Source organism: Perognathus longimembris, chromosome 28, assembly GCF_023159225.1.
Source record: "Perognathus longimembris pacificus isolate PPM17 chromosome 28, ASM2315922v1, whole genome shotgun sequence".
Classification (NCBI taxonomy): Eukaryota; Metazoa; Chordata; class Mammalia; order Rodentia; family Heteromyidae; genus Perognathus; species Perognathus longimembris.
This window is the reverse complement of record NC_063188.1, coordinates 38461102-38481294: the sequence shown is the minus strand read 5'-3', so window position 1 is coordinate 38481294 and position 20193 is coordinate 38461102. Positions and strand designations below refer to the sequence as shown.

At 40.9% G+C, this 20193-nt stretch overlaps 1 protein-coding gene and 1 pseudogene across 2 annotated transcripts in view; one reads left to right on the top strand and one right to left on the bottom strand.

Moving 5' to 3' along the window:
* Window positions 1–20193, top strand: part of Bex5 (brain expressed X-linked 5) — an 851362-nt gene that overhangs the window by 33474 nt on the left and 797695 nt on the right. The gene's annotated exons all lie outside the window — the stretch shown is intronic.
* On the bottom strand, window positions 4689–5286 carry LOC125344305 (annotated as a pseudogene).

The following is a 20193-nucleotide window of genomic DNA, read 5'->3' as shown; positions in this document are numbered from 1 at the left end:
AGTATCATCTTTCTAGAGATGATATTAGGAACACGGGATATCCTGCTGTTTTGGTTTTGTTCTCAATATAACAGTTTAGGGGCTATTTCTATCCATCCAAGTATGGTCAGAAGAAACATTTTTTGTTGATATTGAGGTCTGAACTCATGACCTGTGCTTGCTAGGCATATGCTATAACACTGGAGCTGTGCCCCCATCCTTCAAGGGTAATTTTATAATGATGAATATCATTGCTTATACATTGCTACCCAAAGTATAAGTTTTAAAAGCTCAGGAAACAAGTGTCTTAGAAAAAGTCATATTTTATCTGCCTTTTTTCTCCAACAGAGTTTGAAAGTGTAGGTTAGGCAAATTGATGTCGTTTTGGTAAGTTTTATTTTTATGGCTCACTTTGGTTTGGCTACATTCCCTTGGGAATCACTTGTAAACTAGTAATCCTGACTATTTTCAATGTTAGCTTTTTACATTAATCCTGCATTGCATCCCTGGCCTGAATGAAGGTTTTCTCTATTGAGGCTATGGCTTTATCTGGCCTTTAGCCAAAAGCTGCCTGAGTACCACTGTGGGGTCCCCAGTCTGCCCTGTCTGAGGGTGTGGCAGAAGCAGGATAAAGGATATTTCCTTCTCAGAGTGATAGCTCCATGCCTCACTTCTCTACTGAGCCTGTGTTCAGGCTTGGGCATGTGTGTGTTTGAGGAGGAGTGTGACAGGATGTAGAGGGAAGGAAGTCCTATTGAAGGGGAAACTTGAACCTGAAAGGCTCACACACATGTAATTTAGTACCCCAGTGTCACTCTCTGGCCCTGTTGACTATTAACATCCTAAAAAGTGGAAGCATTTTAGGCATAGAGCCTCCTTATGAAGCTTTCAGGGAGCATAACCAATGGAGTGAGACACATTTGGGAAGATAAAAAGCAGAATAGAATTATCAAGTAGATCAAATGCTTAGTGACTGCTGCTCAGAACGTTCTCTCCCCAAGGTCAATTTGGATAAGAATCAAAGATCACTGAAGATTGTTTAATGTTTAAAGGACCTAGTCAACTCAGAGAGCTGCTGGTGCTATTGCTGTAGGGATGACTGGAGGATGACTTACTCATTTAGCTTTGTTCAAAATTTTTCCTTTGTAAGTAATTAGTACAGGTGAAGTTTCTCCTTTATGGCTTCTACTTTTTTTTGATCATGTTAAGGAACCTCTAGATTGTAAAAATAGACTCATTATCATTTTATGAAACATTTTAATATTTTCTTTAAAAAATCTCTGTTAAAGGCAATTATGGTATATTACAAAGTAAACATCCATTCTCAGCATATCTTCCCACACAGAATATTTTGTGAAAGGACTTTTTATATTCATCAGGCTTTGGTTGTTTATGATATTATTCCCAGTATGTAGAAACAACATTTTTGTGTTTGCTGTTTTTGAGGTATTATACACTGAGCTACATTGGTAAAGTCCTATCCTGTACTCTAGAGCTCATTTTATTAAAAATTCAGAGTTTGTATGGTTGCTTAGGTCAAGATCAGGGGAAAAAGCTTTCCTAGTGTGATGTGAACCCTAGGAAGTAAGAGTGAGGGGAAAGGGAAGTGAGTCAGGAAAAGATGGAAAACAGACACAACTTTTCAACGAAATTACCATTATCTTAGGTGATGTTTTCAGTAATGCCTTACAAATTGCTTATTGGAACAACCTAAGTGGAAGAGGGGGAAATATCTATAATATATTCTCATCTTCCCTCCCTCCCTCCCTCCCTCCTTCCCTCCCTCCCTCTTTTCCTTCCTTCCTTTCTCTTACACCCTCCCTTTATCCTTCGCTCTTTCTGCCTCTCTCCACCATCTCTCTCCCTTTTTCTTTCTCCCTCCTGCTCTCCCCATCTATCTCCATCTTTCTTTCTCTTCCCCCATTTCCCCTCTCTTCCTCTCTTTTCTTCTATATCTCCCTCTCCCTCCCTCTCTCTTCCTCATCTCTTTCACTCTTTCTCCCTTCCCCTTCCTTCCTCCCTCCCTCCCTCTCTCCCTGCCTCCCTCCCTCCCTCCCTCCCTCCCTCCCTCCCTCCCTCCCTCCCTCATACTGTTTTCCAAAGTAGTAATACTAGTTCATATTGGGTCCAACAGTGTCCAAGGTTTTCTTTTCTTCCACATCTTCATCAATACTTTCATATATCCAATTATTATTATTTTAACAGATGTTAGTGATACCACATTGTGGTTTAGATTTGCATTTTATGATGGTTAGTGATATTGAGCATTTCTACATATCTATTCATCATTTGTCTTCTTTTGACCAATGTCACTTCAGGTTTGGGGCCATTTTTACTTGGGCTGTTTATTTCCTTGCTACTCAGTTGGCAAATATTTTCTCCCATTCTGTATCTTGCCTTTTTACTCTGTTGTTTTTTGTGCTGTGCAGAAGATTTTTGTTTTGTTTTGTTTTTGGCCAGTCATGAGGGCTTGGAACATGGCTCGTGAGCTGTTCCTGGCTTCTTTTTGCTCAAGGCTAGCACTCAGCCACAGCACCACTTCTGGCTTTTTCTGTTTATGTGGTGCTGAGGAATTGAACCCACGCCTTCATGCACGAGAGGCAAGCACTCTACCGCTAAGCCACATTCCCAGCCTTGTGCAGAAGATTTTTAGTTTGATATAATCCCATCTATCTTTTTCTTCTTCTTTGTCTGTGCTTTGGGGATCATATATTAAAAAAAACAAACAAACACAAAAAATACCTCCTTTCCTAAAGCAATATTATGGAACTTGCTCCCTGTTTTCTTCAGACAGTTTTACAGTTCCAGGTCTTACATTTAAGTCTTTAATCCATTTAAACTTGACTTTTGTATATGGCATGAGATGAGGGTCTAATTTCATTCTTCAGTGGATAGCCAATTTTCCTAGCATCATCTATTGAAAGACTGTTCTTTCTCCATTGTGTATTCTTGGTACCTTTGTTGAAAATCAATTGACCATAAATGTGTGGATTAATTTCTAGGTTCTCTGTTCTATTCTACTTATCTATTTGTCTCTTTTATGCCAATACATAGCGCTTTAGATCAATGTAACTGATAGTATACTTTGAAGCCAGGTGATGTGATATTTCTTGGTTTATTTTGGTTGTTTTGGGATTTTTACACTCAAGACCACTTTGGCTATTTGGGATCTTTTGTTGTTCCCTATGAATTTTAGGATTTTCCTCATTTCTTTGAAGAATGGCATTAAACTTTTTAGAAGTATTGCATTGAATCTATAAATTGCTTCCAGTAGTCTGGGACATGTTAACTTCTCTACAAACATAAGATGTCTTTCTATTTATTTGTGTTTTTTTCCATTTCGTTCGTCATTTTTTTTATTCTTTTTTTTTTTTTTTTTTGCCAGTCCTGGGCCTTGGACTCAGGGCCCAAGCACCATCCCTGGCTTCTTCCTGCTCAAGGCTAGCACTCTGCCACCTGAGCCACAGCGCCCCTTCTGGCCGCTTTCCATATATGTGGTGCTGGGGAATTGAACCGAGAGCTTCAAGTGTAGGAGGCGAGCACTCTTGCCACTAGGCCATATTCCCAGCCCTCGTTCATCATTTTTAAGTTAAAATGTTTATTGCAATTACAACAGTGGTTCTCACTAGAAACTACATTGAAAATGAACTATACAACTTGTGGGTGGGAACCAGAGGGAAAAACTGGGAGAAAGTGAGGGAAGGGGTGACATTGTCCAAAAAAGAGAAGTACTCTTTAACTGACTTTTGTAACTATAACCCCTCTGTACAACACCTTTATACTAAACAATAAAAAATTTAAAAATGTTTATGGCAGGAGAAGGATACAGGAAGATTTTTTAAAGTACAAGAACTTCATAAAGATACACAAACATGTGTGCAGTGGCTAGGGCTGCCTCTCAGTCTGGGGCTATGAATTTCTTTAGGAATCACTTCTGCCTCATTTATTGTCTTTTTCTTCCCAAATTTCATATAGACATATGTCAAATCTTGTTTTAGTCTGTCTCTTTCTCATTCTTGTGACTCTGTGATTTATTTTGGATAATCTTCCTTTGATCTACTTTCCTGCTCAGTATTTTCAACATATTTATCCATCTTCTCTACAGGAGGATGGTTTCATTTACTTTATCTCCCATTTAGTTAACTCACTACTGACACCTTTTGGTAAGCTTTGGTTAAAGTATACCTCATACATAGAAAAGTGCACCAATACTTTGTGTTCAACTCAACAAATTTTCACAAGGCAATCAAGAAATGAACAATTGCTGACATACTGGAAGCTCTCTCAATGACCCCATCTAGTTGTTGATGCATCCCAAGGGTAACAACTATTCTGACTTCTAACAACATAGATTAGTTTGGGGGAGTTTTTAAAAACTTTAAACACACACAATCACACAGTATGTATTATTTTTGTGAATATTGTGAAGTTAATCCATAATGTCACATATGTAGTGTTCATTGTCACTATGAATATACCTTATTCTCTCTTTTTTTTAACTATGCTTGAACCCAGGGCCTGGACTCTGCTCCTGAGTTGTTTTTTGTTTTGTTTTGTTTTGCTTTTTTTTGCAAAAAGCTTTATTTCATTTGGTCCAAGGCTTGGGAAGGGCTCCGGGGTGGTTAGTTCCGGGGTGGTTAGTTAGGAAGTTGCCCATGGCTAGAGGGAGAGGCTCAGGTGGAAACCCTGATGTCACGTGATGCCCAGATGGCCTCCAGAGGCTGCTGGTCTCTGGGGTCCTCTAGTCGTGCTTGAGGGTGAGACGTTCGAAGAGATACTCGCCCAGCCCGGCCTGAGGGGAAGCCAGCCTGCGGAGGTTGGTTAGGTGGTCACCCATCTTCTTGATGAGCTTTCAACTCTTCATCCAGGAAGTGGTTCTCTAGGAAGTCACAGAGATGGGGGTCTGTGCGTGCAGAACCCAAGGCATGAAGATCCAAAATGGCTTGGTTCAGGTTCTTCTCCAGGTTCAGGGCGGCTTCCATGGCTTCCACGGTTTTACCTCACTCATCTTCAGAAGGCTTCTGCACATCCTGGAACAGCATGCGGCCGCCGCGCTGGTTCTGCATCTTCAGGAGGCTGTGGGCGCCCTCACGCTTCTCCTCCGCCAGCTCGCGGAAGAAGTGGCCCACGCCGTCCAGGGCCACATCGTCACGATCGAAATAGTAGCCCAGAGAGAGGTAGGTGTAGGAGGCCCTCAAATGCAAGTTGACCAGTCGGTTGACAGCAGCCTCCACCTCGGTGGAATAATTCTGACGGATCTGGGAGGTCATGGCTAGTCGTCGATACAGAGCTGACCACACACACACACACACACACACACACACACACACACACACACAACGCTCCACCTCGGTGGAATAATTCTGACGGATCTGGGAGGTCATGGCTAGTCGTCGATACAGAGCTGACCACACACACACACACACACACACACACACACACACACACACACACACACAACGCTCCACCTCGGTGGAATAATTCTGACGGATCTGGGAGGTCATGGCTAGTCGTCGATACAGAGCTGACCACACACACACACACACACACACACACACACACACACACACACACACACAACGGCGTTGGTCCTGGAAGCAGGAGACGTCCGAGAAGATAAGGGTCAGAGGTTGTGAGTGGAGATGAGATCCGAAGGCAGCTGGTGGTGGAAAAGAGTAGTCCCCGGGTCTGTTCCGTCCAAACACTGTTGAAGCAAGACACAGATCCGCGGGACTGGTACGCGCTGCTCCTGAGCTTTTTTTTTGCTCAAAGTCTTGAGCCATAGCTCCACTTGCAGCTTCAGTTTTGTTGATTAATTGGTGATGAGTCACATGAACTTTCCTACCCAGATTGGCTTTGAATTGCAATCCTCAGATCTCAGAATCCTGAGTACCTAGGATTACAGGCATGAGCCACTGTCATCCAGCTTGAATATACTGTATTTTGTTTTTCATTTTACTATTGATTGAACTTCTCTGGTTATATGTAGGGTGGTATAAGAGTGAAAATTTCCTGGGAAGTGTTATGGTCAAGGATAAAGCAGAGACAACTTCTCTTATAACGTCTCCCACCCAATCTACTGTTTCATTTTAGTTTTCTAAGGGTTTTTTGTTTGGGGGAGGAGGGGATTAAGAGTCCTAAGTCAGCAGCAGGTAGCCTCTCCTATGGCCTACTACCCTGCAACAAATGTGAGTTTCTTCTTCGTCTCTAGAGGGCAGCACAACCGAAAGAAAAGAGAAATGAGAGGCTATTAGTGTTCCTTAAAGGAAATGTGAGACCTGAGCCACTCACAAGAGGGTGGTAGGGACAAGTGCTAAAAACAGAACACATTCTTCTACTCCCTTCCATTGTCCAGAAAAATCATAATCCAAGTCCTGCATCTAGGAAAGTATTGTCAATATCACAAGGCCGAATGAAGGGTGAGACAGGACACAGCAAAATATACTGGGCATTCATAAACCAGAGATAGGGTGATAAAGTAGCTGGAGGACAAAGTGAATGTTGTGTGTAGACCATGGCACACTTTTATAACTGAAGGGCGTGCTCATGAGCGTTATGTCCTACTGCAACTACCCATATCCATTCTCTCTGTGTGTCTGTCTACCTATAGACAAATATTTAGGAAATGGAGGAAGGAAATTGCTCTACACAGTGTGATAACTTCGAGAATGGGGCATGGGAATGGGTGTCAAGAGTACAGAGTCTAGAGGAAACTCAGCTTCTCCTAAACTTTGTTGTTCCCTTTTGCTTTGGTGTTGGAAAAGGACAAGTGCCATACCTCAGGGAAAATTGTGGAAATGACCTTGCCTTAGGAGGGAAATGACAGAAGAGGGACATTTAAAAATTAAGACCCTACATCAGGAAAGAGGTATGGATGCCACTGTATCCTGTGCGCTAACTAGTTCCTCTAGGAGACTCATTAAAATGTCAAGTACTTTCATAGCAGCTAGGGCCAAGGTAAGTGGCAGAAAGATAGCTTGGTTTTTTTTTTTGTTTTTTGTTTTTTTTTGTTTTTTTTTTGTTTTTGGCCAGTCCTGGGGCTTGGACTCAGGGCCTGAGCACTGTCCCTGGCTTCTTTTTGCTCAAGGCTAGCACTCTGCCACTTGAGCCACAGCGCCACTTCTGGCTGTTTTCTGTATATGTGGTGCTGGGGAATCGAACCCGGGGCCTCATGTATAAGAGGCAGGCACTCTTGCCACTAGGCCATATCCCCAGCCCCAGAAAGATAGCTGTGTCTAGGAAAAAATTATCTAAAAATGTGATCCTAAGAACTCCACCAGTAGATAATTCTTTAAAAATATTTGTTAGCAAATAATGTTGAGCAAGACAAGCCTAGAACACAGAAAACAAAGGGGCATGATCTCCTTGATATATGACTGTTAAGGTGGGGGGAGGGGGAGACAGTAGAGACCAGGTCTGCGAGACAAAAAACTTCTTGTCAAATGGTATTTCCCACAGGTTTGGGTCAGCGACCCTACATTATGTAACTATAACCAAACAACTACTCAACATATAAAGGTCAAAAATAGACCTCTCATTGGATCACAATAGCTCAAAAGCTATGTATGTATGATCATATAAGACAAGGATAAGCAAATTCTATTGTTGACATTATATTTAAAGTCCTAGGTGAATTCCTTTGGCATGTGCCACGTGGCTACTGTATATGTTTTTGGTACACTGTGTGTATTGTATATATGTCTACCTGATCTAGGGAAGGGAAAGAAAAACAGGGTGTAAGATATCACAGGAAATGTACACACTGCCCTATTATGTAACTGTACCCCTTTTGCACAACACCTTGTCAAAAAATTTAATTAATAAATAATTTTTTTAAAAAAGAAAGAGAAAAAAAGAAAATGCTAAATACCCTGGTTGGCTCATTACACTTCATATTTAGAAAAAATTATTTGTTAGCATCATTTAATTGTATGAGAGATTTTATTTTTTTTCTTTTTTGCCATTCCTGGGCCTTGGACTCAGGGCCTGAGCACTCTCCCTGGCTTCTTTTTGCTCAAGGCTAGCACTCTGCCACTTGAGCCACAGCACCACTTCTGGCCGTTTTCTATATATGTGGTGCTGGGGAATCGAACCCTGGGCTTCATGTATACAAGGCAAGCACTCTTGCCACTAGGCCATATTTCCAGCCCCTATGAGATTTTCATTTTGTTACATTCATATCTGCATAAAATATACCTTGATGAGACTCTCCTCCCCTGTTATTCTTCCTCATCCCCATTCCACCTTCCCAAACAAATCTCAATAGATACCACTATTCCATTTTTACACATGTACAAAAAGCATTTTGAGCACGTTTACCTTCCTTCAACCTACCCACTCCTACTGGTACCCTCATCTCAGACAGGCCCAGTTTTCATTCTTGTCTCTAGATAATTCTTGTCATTCTGTATTTTTATTTGATTATAATAATAAATCTTCATTCACATAAAAGAAAAACATAGGGGCTGGGAAATATGGCTTAGTGGTAAAGTGCTTGCCTTGTATACATGAAGCCCTGGGTTCAATTCCTCAGCACCACATATATAGGAAAAAAAGCCAAAAGTGGCAATGTGGCTCAAGTGGTAGAGTGCTAGCCTTGAGCAAAAAGAAGCAGGGACAGTGCTCAGGCCCCGAGTCCAAGCACCAGGACTGGCAAAAAAACAAAACAAAACAAATGAAACGAAATGAAAAATATAATAGTTTATCAAAATTAGCTATAATATAATCCTGGTTGTAAACTTGAAGCCAAATATACATGAAAATGGTGATTCCCACTTTCTAGGCATTGAGCAACTCACAGGTTATTAGCATTTCAGGAATAAGACCCAACTGTGACTTGTCCTACATTAAGCATATGCAAAAAAACGAAGTACTAAAGAAATGTGCAGATACCTCCTAGAAGTTGTTACATTGCTCGACAACCAATCCAAACAAAGTTAGGTAAGAAAGGAGCAGAAGAGTAAGTTGAGTCAGAAAGGAATAAAGTAAGGGCTTTGCTGTGTAGTCAAGACACATGCACGTGCACCCACACCCACACCCACACACAATCCATGGAAAGAGATTTTCCCAGGGATTAACAAAGAGGATACCATTCCAATAAATAAGAATCACCTGTCCCACAAGAGAAGTAGTAACATTTTTGGAATAGTGAAGGCATGAACATTTTCAGTTAAATTGTTTTGTTATTTTTATTTCCTTTTATTAATAGTGGAGATTGATCTCCAGGGCTTTGTGAAGGCTCCTCTTTATTTTGTTGGCATTCCACCACTTGAGCTACACCATGACTCTGACTTGTTTTGCAGTTAAGAGAACATGGAGTCACTCAGGCTGTTCTGCTCCTGCTGGCTTCAAACCACCATCACCAAATAGCAGCTAGGATTACAAGTATAAGCCACCATCACCCAACTTCAGTTATATACCTGATCTTAGGAACTGTCTGTTCATTCAGGTAAAGATGTTCTTGGGGAAGAAAAAACATACTAGTTTTCTAGTCCATCGTGCAATCAATAGTTACTTGGCCAGCTTCTCAGTCACTGAAAACACAATCTCCCTGGTCCATTCCACTGTCAAGGAGAAGGCTCCAGGAGCCCCAAATCACCTAAAAGCCAGTACTACAAATCAGGGTCAGATTAAGATGTACTTCGATGAAGTGTGTCAGGAGACTGTGTCACAGTGCTGCAACTCACTTCTGCAGCAGGCTGGATTACATTTGTTAATAAGCATGACAGTTATTAATAACATGCTTGCTAAGTCTGTTTCAGACTTGAAGTTTCCTTTGACTTCTGAGGGAAGCAGATGTGCTAAGATTCAGGCTTTGGAACCACCAATGGCTTTGTCTGAAAAGCCAGACTTGGAGGGGGAGTTGCTGGGTGTCCAAATGTTGTGCCATTCCTGGCCCTCTATATCACAAGGGGCAGCAGACAGATCCTCCAGGAAACCCTTGTGCCTTAAGTGGCAATCTGCAACAAAATGGCACCAAATGCACCTGAACCCTGTTTGGTTTGCAGATGTCAAACACAAAACGTCTGCAGTAGATGCACCTGAAGGTGTGGCCTTAGCCAGGCAACAGGTGCTTGGGCAAAAGTTCCAGGGGCTCAGGAGGATCACTGTGTCCTTGGTCCAGCATGGGCTCCCACAGAGCTTTGGGTAACTTCTGGGTTTGGCAGGACACAGAAAATGTGCATTGCGACTTCCTGCCTTTTGACTTCCCTCCTTGAGGGAAAGGGACCAGCCACCAGGGCTGCCAGCTACAGGTAAGGGACAGCAAATCACAGCATCCACAGTGCTTTCTTTGTCCACGGTGGTCTCTTTGTCTAAGTGGCATCACTGGGCAGAGAACAACCGCACACAGAGCTTGTGCTGAAAATGCATTTGCGGCTGCTTAGTTTGAAGTATTTATTTGCCTTTCCTTTCTTTGACACCAGCTGGTGGATGGTGAGCCTGTTCATTCAGACCTTCACTCCCCTCCTGTCCATTTTACTGACTTCACCTCCTGCACCCAAGTCTTCTCCTGTGTGTATCATCAATAAAATTATGTGCTTTGATTGGCAAAAAAGACACATGGTTCTTGTCCTTGAGTTCACAGTCTGTGCTGAGGAAAAGGCCAAAGTGTCCCCCTAATACCAGCTGACTGGGGTGTGTGCTTCCCAACTGATGCACTCCTTGGGGTTACTGGAAGTAGGGACAGAGGGAGGCTCAGGGTAAGCTTCTAGAAAGGGCTTGCGGGCACAGGCGACAGGACTTGGTGACAGGGAAATTGGTGGTGTTAAGAGGAATGTTGAGAGCCTGAAGAAGAGAACCAACTCCCTCAAGGCAGCAGCACAGGGTCTGGTATAGAGGAAGCTCAGGATAAAGGTTTCTCCTTGACCAGAGGCCTGGGGAGGAAAGTCAGTGGACTGAACGTTCCTGAGTGTGGGTGGTGAGAGGAGACAGGAGGTGGTTCTCTGCCATGCATCTGTGCACACCTAATGCACCAGCACCACACTAGCATTGCCATTGCCCGGTGCCACGTTCTGCAGCTTCACCTCTCCTGCCCAGCTGCCGTTACACCCACTTCCAGCCTTCTTCCTCTCTTGGGATGTTAAGGCCTGTTAGCTGGAAGAGTGAGAAGAATTCAGCTGTCTCCTTTGTGTATGGAGGTCTCCTTTCTTCCCTCCCTCCCACCCACTGTACTTTGGTGGGCTCCAGGAAGGGGACAGTGGATCCCTCCATCAACTCCCCGTAGGGCTGTGGCTGGTACTGTGGATGGAAAGGGTGTTTGGCACAGCTTTCCATGGCCTGTCCATCAGAGACACCCCCATGCTGTTTGGTTCAGGTCCTGGCACTTCTGGGATAAGGGGGTTCCTCTATGTGAAATCATGAGTTCATGGGTTTCTCACCTGTTTCTTCCTTGGCTGCCCTTGCCTTTCCAGATCTTTCCCAATGACATTTCGCCTTTTCACCACACCCTGTCTCCACAAAACCAGCTTACCTACATGCTTGTGGTGTGTGGAGCATAGGTCCCCCTTCTGAAAGCCATGGTAAAACTAAACATCTCTGCTTTCCCTCCGCTGTGCTTCTGCTGTGTCAGGTGCCCTCTGCTGGTGGATTTCATGCAATGCTGCTGGGATCACCAGGCCTATGCAGCAGTGTTCTCTGAGTATTGCTCTGCCTTCTACCTGCTTCCAACACACAGAACACAGATTTCTATTCATCCCTTCTCCTTTCTCCCAAGGCTTGTGTTCTAGGAGTTATGCTCTCTTGCTTGAACTCTGTGCCCTATGCTGGCTAGTGAGTTTGGGAGTGTGCCAGGACCTCCTAAGCTTCTTTGAAAAGTCCTCCAACCTCAAATGGGACTACTGCCTTCCCCCAGGTCCTGAGGCTTAGGATGGCCACTGAGTGAATTGTCGTTGCTATCACACCACATCACACCCTGTGATATCATGAGCAGGATCTACTCTTGTTTTCCACCTTCTGCTAATAGGATACCATTTCTCCCTGGTGGGATTGAGTGATGTGTATGACTATCAAATTTATTATAGTAACTTTTCTTACTCTATAACAGAATTCATCTTTAGTGTTTTTAATTGCAGTTGCATTACCTTTACAACTTAAATTGGCAAAGTTTATTTTTTTTCTAGGTACAATTATGTAAATCTTTTGGCTACTTACTCTATTTTCTGTATTTGGGCTTATTCATACATATTTATTTTTCTCTGTATGTAGACATGTCACCAAATTTGTCCTGCAATTCTAGGCTGTCCCATTCCCTAGCACACTGGATATATGTATGGCTTCAACTTCATCAATGCTGGGAACAACAATTCACAAGGTCAACTGTCAAGTGGCTAACCAGTACTCCTCTCAAAAAGGAGGAATGGGGTAAAAATTTGGATCCATCTTTCCACAAATTCTCTTTTCCCAGAATTTTTCCCAAGGACCTTTCCCTCTTCATTTTACTTAGATATTTTGTTTCCCCACATCCCACTACTTCCCTTACAGTGGAATAACCCAAACAAATTCTTCTGGTTTATTCAACCATCTTTTTTTTTTCATCTCTGGCAAGGAGTTCATTAGTTGCACCACCTGAATTGCTCTTTGTTTCAATAGACTGTCTGTTTCTGTCTGTCTGTGTATGTGATGATTTTAAATGAAGCAAAGGCAATTTGAAGGCTTAAATGATTGCCACAAATAAATACTCCTCAGAGTTCACATTTGCATTTCAGAAAGATAGATTGCTAAGGTATATACTTTTCGTAGAATTCTACATTTCTCATTTCTAGATCTTTAAATTGAGTAGTAGGTGAAGTTTGTAACTTTCTCAACTGGGAGTGGAAATGGAGCTAAGGACAGTGATGGTAGCCTCCTCTCTCAGCTTGAGCTGCTCCATGTTAGTGCTGATATTTTTTCAATTTGTTTTTGGACATGGGGAAGCTAAATGCGATGCTCAGCAATTTCTCAGGAAATTATCTGGTTAAATTTAATTTCCATCTAAGGTTTCAGTCTGGGAACTGATCTGAGGCGGGAAACATGTGATTGATTGTTTATCCTGTTGTCTCCTACTTTTTTCCCAACCAATTTTTTCTTTGATGAATACTTTTTTATCTTGAATTCTTGCTATCTTAAGCTGGTAGTAAAAATGTATGACCAGAGTGATCCCAGGCTGGTTCCTGTTAATAGGATGTTTTATTTTTTTCCTTATTGTCAAAGTGTAGTACAGAGGGGTTACAAGGCGGTGAGTACATTTCTTGTTCAACTTATTACCTCCTCCCTCATTTCCCCCCTCCCCCCTGCCCCTTTCCCTCTCCCCCCGTGAGTTTTACAGTTGGTGTACACCAAATGTTTCTGTAAGTATTGCTTTTGGAATGGTTTGTCTTTTTATCCTTTGTTTCTTGAATTTGATATTCCCTTTCCCTTCCCTAGTTCTAATACCCATATAAACAGTATTCAGGAAATGGGATGTTTTAGAAGTTATGAAAATTCCAAATTGATGGTTGTGAATTTTTTTAAAAACTCTGGAAAAATCAAGAATTCTTTCTTAATAATTTTATTTATTATATTATTGTTATTATTATTATTATTATTCCAGTGCTGGGCCTTGGACTCAGGTCCTGAGCACTGTCCCTGGCTTCTTTTTGCTCAAGGCTAGCACTCTGCCACTTGAGTCACAGTGCCACTTCTGGCATATATATATATATATATATATATATATATATATATATATATGGTGCTGGGGAATTGAACCCAGGACTTCATGTATAAGAGGCAAGCAATCTTGCCACTAGGCCATATTCCCAGCCCAAATCAAGGATTCTTGGGTAAATAGAAACGATATCTTGCTTCTCAGAATGTGCCTTTATTATTTGAATTACTTATTCTCAACATAAAGAGATTGTCACTTATTTATCATCACAATGACTTTTACTATGGCAATGAAAATATGCAGGGGCACAGGGGCCCAAGCTAGCAATCAGGGCATTTACTTATATGGTTGTCTCAGTCTTCTGAGGGTTACAGCAAAGAGAGATACATATGGAGTAAGGAAATTACAAAACAAGTATCAGATATCTCATGTGTCGGGAGCCGAGCTAGCAGCTAGGCTCATCCTGACCTCTGGCTGTGCCGATGTCGCCAAGATGTCGGGAGCCAAACCTGCACCTAGGTTCATTATCACCTCTGGCTGTGCTGTTACCGCCAGGATATGCTAAAGGCAAAGTCCACAGCCACTGTCCGGAATTGCTTTGTTACCTTGTGTTTACTGTAATCAAATGTTGTAAACTTCAAAGCCTCTTTGTGTTCTGGAATTTTAACAACCCTATGCTATTCCCTGGTTCCAAAACTGCATATAAGCTGGGGTTTGAGAATAAACTGTCGCTGTAGTCTTGAGGTTCAACCTTACGGCTGCAGACCTCCCGTACCCCATCTTTGTCTCTTGTCTTTTTTCTCTTGCCTTATTTTTCCTTTTCCTTATCCCCGCCGCCCCTCAGTCAGGATTCCTGCTCCCCTGCCGGCTGGCCCGGCAGGCTCATGTATCATGATATTTACAAGGCTGGCCAAAAATAAGTTATTCAATTCTTTACAACTCATCTTAAGTTCAAATTTAATTTGTTTTTTTCAAAAGTAGGTAACATAGCCTAGTGATTCTAAGTTCCGGCGCTAAAATTGACTACACATTGAAAATCTCCGAACTACTTAAAGCTAATAAATCATAGAAATAAATTTAAATAAAATTTAAAAAGAAAAAAAATCTCCCTTTAGTCTTCCTTTGTCTCTCACCAAGTACTCAGTCCAGTCCCACTAAAGAGAATGTTACTTCTTGTGCATCATTCCAGAGATATTGTGGGCATATGCAAATACATATAACAATATGTGAATAGCCTTGTCAATCCTAACGTGTCACTAAATAAAAATCTTCTATTCAAAGCTACTTGGGAAATGGAGGTAGAGAGAATGATGATTCAAGACCAACCTGTTAGTAAGACTTGCATCTCAGTTAATAAGCCAGTTTGGGTGGTTCTCTCTTATGATACCAGGTACACCGGCAGGACACTCATGATCTAGGCCAGATTGGCAATAAATGAAGACCCTGTGAGTAACAATGTCAAAATGGCTAAGAATGTGGCTCCAGTGGTAGAGAGACTGCCTAGTTGGCACAAGGCCCTGAGCTCAAACCCCCATACTACCAAAAAATAAATAAAAGAGAAAGAAAGTTCAATATAGTGGCATAACTTCCTATCTCCTACTTCTTTTATCTTTATGCTCTCAATTGTTATGGTGTGTAATTTCTATTCCATCTTTGATTATCAGCACTGTATTTATTCTATGACTATAATTACCCCATTTCTTTTTATCTTTGTCCTAAATTTACATAGTTTTTGACACAACTTATTATACTTTTTCTAGGTTTGTTTTTTTTTTTTTTGCTTTTCTGTTTCCCTCTGCTCCTACCATTTGTATCTTCATTTCTAGGATTGTTAAATCTTTATTTCACATCCTTTCCTGAGGCCTGACAGGGCATTTTCATCCTTATCGTGCCACCTTTTTTTGCACTTTCAAATTCACACAAACTATTTGGCTATTTTTTTTTTTTTTTTGGCCAGTCCTGGGGCTTGGACTCAGGGCCTGAGCACTGTCCCTGGCTTCTTTTTGGTCAAGGCTAGCACTCTGCCACTTGAGCCACAGCGCCACTTCTGGCCATTTTCTAGATATGTGGTGCTGGAGAATCGAACCCAGGGCTTCATGTATAGAAGGCGAGCTCTCTTGCCGCTAGGCCATATTCCCAGCCCCTATTTGGCTATTTTTTAAACCTACTTTATGGTAACATTTTCAGAAACATTTTCACATGTCATCAATTTTTCATGTCCCCCTTTGTCCTTTTTATGTGCTACCTATGCATACTTCATGCTAGTTTCTTTTTGATTCCCTGCTTTTAAGGGCTATGAGGGGTGTCTGAGCCAGTTATTGGCAAAAGATTCACCTAGGATAAGAGACAGAGTTGTTGTGCTCAATAACAAGAATTTTTGAAAGATAACTGTGAAGATGTTGAAAATGTAATCTATCCTTTCCCCTGAAACTCAGGGTCAGAATTGCTTCCAGAGCTAACAGCTGGATCGATTACTTCCTACAAACATGACCTGTCTCTGTGGTGTCTTTTTTAGCCTGCTCTCTTTCTGTTTCTTATAACCCCATAGGGACCATCAAGCTTCTAGCACCCACTTTTTACATGTTTCTTATCTTTAAGAAATATATAAACAGGTTATTTCTTTTCTGGAATTTGTTGTAGTCTTGAGTACAGTTGGAGAGTTTCTGGAAAATTAACTGAACAGACTGTCAAGCAAAAAACCAATATACAAACCCATGGAGACACTCTGTGAAAAAGTCAGAGCCCAGTGTATTAAAAGGCTTGATATGGACAGAACCTCTAGTTAAGCACAGAAAAGCAAACTTTTCCACATACTCTGCCAACCTTCCTGAGCTTTTTCACTACAGGGAACAAAGGCACTCACAACAGATTCTTTCTGTCTTTGCAACTTAATTCATCCTAAGAGAAAATGGGTGATATCAAAGGTGCATAAATCACACCCTATTACATCTTTCTATGAAGTGGTTTCCCATGATTAATTTTCATAGCAATCACCAAACTCCATTTTATTTCCTGTTAGATGATAAGCTATATGAACAAGGAATAGTATTTGCCTTGTTAATTGCTCTGTCTGGCATGTAATTACTGTTCATTGACTTCTCAGTTTGATAACACAGCATTTAACTGAAATTCTGATTTGGGTCAGAAGTTTGTGCTTCTGAAAATACTTTTAAGTAGCTTCAATAAAAGTGTTATTAAAAGTAAATTTTGGCCAGGCACCGGTGGCTCATGCCTGTAATCCTAGCTGAGAACTGAGGATGGCAGGTCAACGCCAGCCTGGGCAGGAAAGTCTGTGAGACTCTTGAATTAACCATCAAAAAACCGGAAGTGATGCTGTGGTTCAAGTGGTGGAGCTCTAGCCTTGAGCTGAAGAGCTCAGGGACAGTACCCAGGCCCAGAGTTCAAGCCCCACCACCAACCAAAAAGAAAAATTAATTTTATTTTAAAGTAAGTTAACTGGGAACTGGTGGATTATACCTGTAGTTCTAACTACTCAGGAGGCAGAGATCTGAGGATAGTGGTTCAAAGCCAGCTGACACAAGAAATTCTGTGGGACTCTTTTCCAATCAGCCACCAAAAAAGTAAGTAGAACTGTCAGTCAAGGAGTAGAGTGCCAGCATTGGGCAAAAAAGCTAAGGTCTAATACCAAGGACCTGAATTCAAGCCTCAGTACCAGCACAAATCTTAAAAATGTCAGGTAGGATTTATGATATGGACCTAATTAATCTAAAAGTGCAAATGCATGAAAAAGACTGGAATGATGCATTCAGAATCTTGCTGTTCATTGAAGTCATATTTTCACGTCTCTTCTCTTCCCAGGAACTTCACCCACTGTCATGACTTTAATAACTGCTTCTATCTTAATGGCTCAAGAGTCTGTATGTCTAGAGTTCAGGGTTAATTTCTTTAATGTCTACAAATCACATATCCCACAGATATTTCTTGCCCAATATATTTGAGATTGGAGTCATGATTTCCTGGTCTTATATCAAAACTATCCCTCCTCCAGTACTCCCTGCTCAGTAAACACAACCACTATCCACACTAACCACACATGCTCCAATCTCAGTCATTATTGACTCTTCTCCTCCCTATATTGCTAGCTTATCACAAAGCTCTGTTGATTCCCCAAATAAATGTTGATACTTGTCATAATGCATGCATGACAACAAAGCAGTTGGTATAGCATTTATTATGAAAAGAGTTCCCCCTCCTACTCTTTCCTAGACCCTAGATGGAGTGACAGCATTTTCTTAACTTTTCTGATTTTAGTTCATCTGATGAAGTGTTTCTTAACTGGGGAAAATTCTGCTCCTGAGGGGCATTTGCCAGTGTCTATATATTTATTTTGGTTGTTGCCATTTCAGGAAGGGTGCTATTGGCTTCTTGTGGTAGAGACAAGTGATGCTAAAACTCACAGGACAGCTTCTGGCCCCAAATGTTAATAGTTCTGAGGATGAGAAACCTAGTTTGAAATTATCTCCAAAACTTTCTGAACATACATCTGAAATGACCTAATATGAAAACAAGACACTTTAGTTCACATTGCTCCTCATCCTACTTATTCCCAATGTGTATATTGTTATTTTATTTTAATCATATAGCCAGCCAACATTTCTTGAGCACCACTGTATGCCATTAAGTATCCTAGGAATTTAGCTAGTAGTAGGGCTCAAGACAGAGATAATCTTTATTAAGCTTGCTTTCTTGTGGAGAAGGCCCACAGTAAAAATCAATTACAACAAATAAGATAGCTAAATTGAATTTAAATAACACATATAAACCTTTCATAAGCTTCTACTTTGTAAACACAAAGCTCTGCTGTTCTTTCTCCTACCTTTTATCATCTTCTGTATCCCAAATTTTGTCAGCTATGCTTTTATTTAGTACCATATATACTTGAAATCTCATCCAAACAGGTGGCTTGTGAATCATTTTTGAAAACTACATATTGTAGTTCAAATGCTAGGGTATTGCAGCATTTATATCATTGTCATTGCTATCTAAATGTAGGTTAGGATGATCAATATCTAGAGTTGTAAACAAAAAGATTTCATGGGAAAGTTGGTTGTTAGATATCAGAGTGTGAATGTCAGCTGGAACTTAGCTGCATGTACATGGATATATAAAGCAGAAAGCTCAGTGGACTTTCTCCATTTGAAGAGCAAAACCCCCTTGATTTTAGAACTCCATGAAGCCGTCCCTTTGGATAATGGTACTACCACTATAGTAGTTATGTACCTCAGGAACTTTGACCAGTTCAAGCTTAAACTTTCTTGGCTTCAGGAAGGGTTGCTTTTAGAACCATTTGGTCATTTCAGACTGTCCTGGGAGCCATACAGCTATGCTCTTATTTACTGTCTTCTGTTATGGTATAGCCAGGTCCAAGGTATAAATTAACTATATCAAATTAGGAGTGTATTTGTCCTATGAATGTTGGCTTGTATTCTTAGTAACTTGGGAGCTAATTCAATTCTACCCCATTGCAAGTGACATGGTCAGATTTAGGAACACCTGGGATTCATTTCTGAATCAGTGAAACCCAGTATAGTTGCTTAAAAATGGTTTAGGACCCAAAGGCAAGTCTCCTGTGTTGTTTAAAAGAAACTGCTCTCACATCATCGAAGATTCAATAAGAGATTTTCCCTTATATTGTATTAAAAACTCAACTCTTTATCTACTTTAATTAGCTGCATTTCTAGATCAAACATACTTTTGTTATTACATATATATATATATATATATATATACATATGTTATCTATTGCTGTACAAAGCCACACTAAAACTCAGTAGCTTTAATCAGTTATCTAAATTGCTTTTTCCTTTATGGATCAGTAATTTGTACTATCCGCTTACTTAGCTGATTCTTCTGCTAGTCTTGCCTGAGATCACTTATGTGGCTGGAGTCATCTGGCAAATCAGCTAGGGACTGGTTTTCTTGAGTTGCCATAGATAGTGTATAAAAACAGAGACGACACTGTTAAATTTGAATTCCAAAGAAGCAACTAATATTTTTTGGGGGGTATGTGCTGGTCCTGGGTCTTGAACTTAGAGCTTGGACCCAGCTTTTGTTCTCAAGGCTAGTACTCTAGCACTTGAGCCACAGCTCCGCTTTTGTTTCTTTTTGGTTCTTAATTGGAGATAAAAGTCTCACAGGCTTTTCTTCCCAGACCCACTTCGAAGTGAGATTCTCGAATCTCAGCCTCCTGAGTACCTAGGATTACAGGTGTGAGTTACTGGCATCTGGTTCAACTAATATATATATATATATATATATATGTATATATATATGTATATATATATGGCCTTTTCTATGTATGTGGTGCTGAGGAATCAAACCCAGGGTTTCATGTATACGAGGCAAGCTCTCTTGCCACTAGGCCATATTCCCAGCCTCAACTAATATTTTTATGCATAAGTATATACATATACTTTTTATAAACTCATAGAAATGTATCCATATAAATTTACATGCATGAAACATTTGAAATATATGTATAGGTATACATGTGGAAATTTTATCTTATATTTAACTGAAATGTAAATTGAATTTACAGTTATAATATTTATCTAGAAACCCTTTCTGAGGGT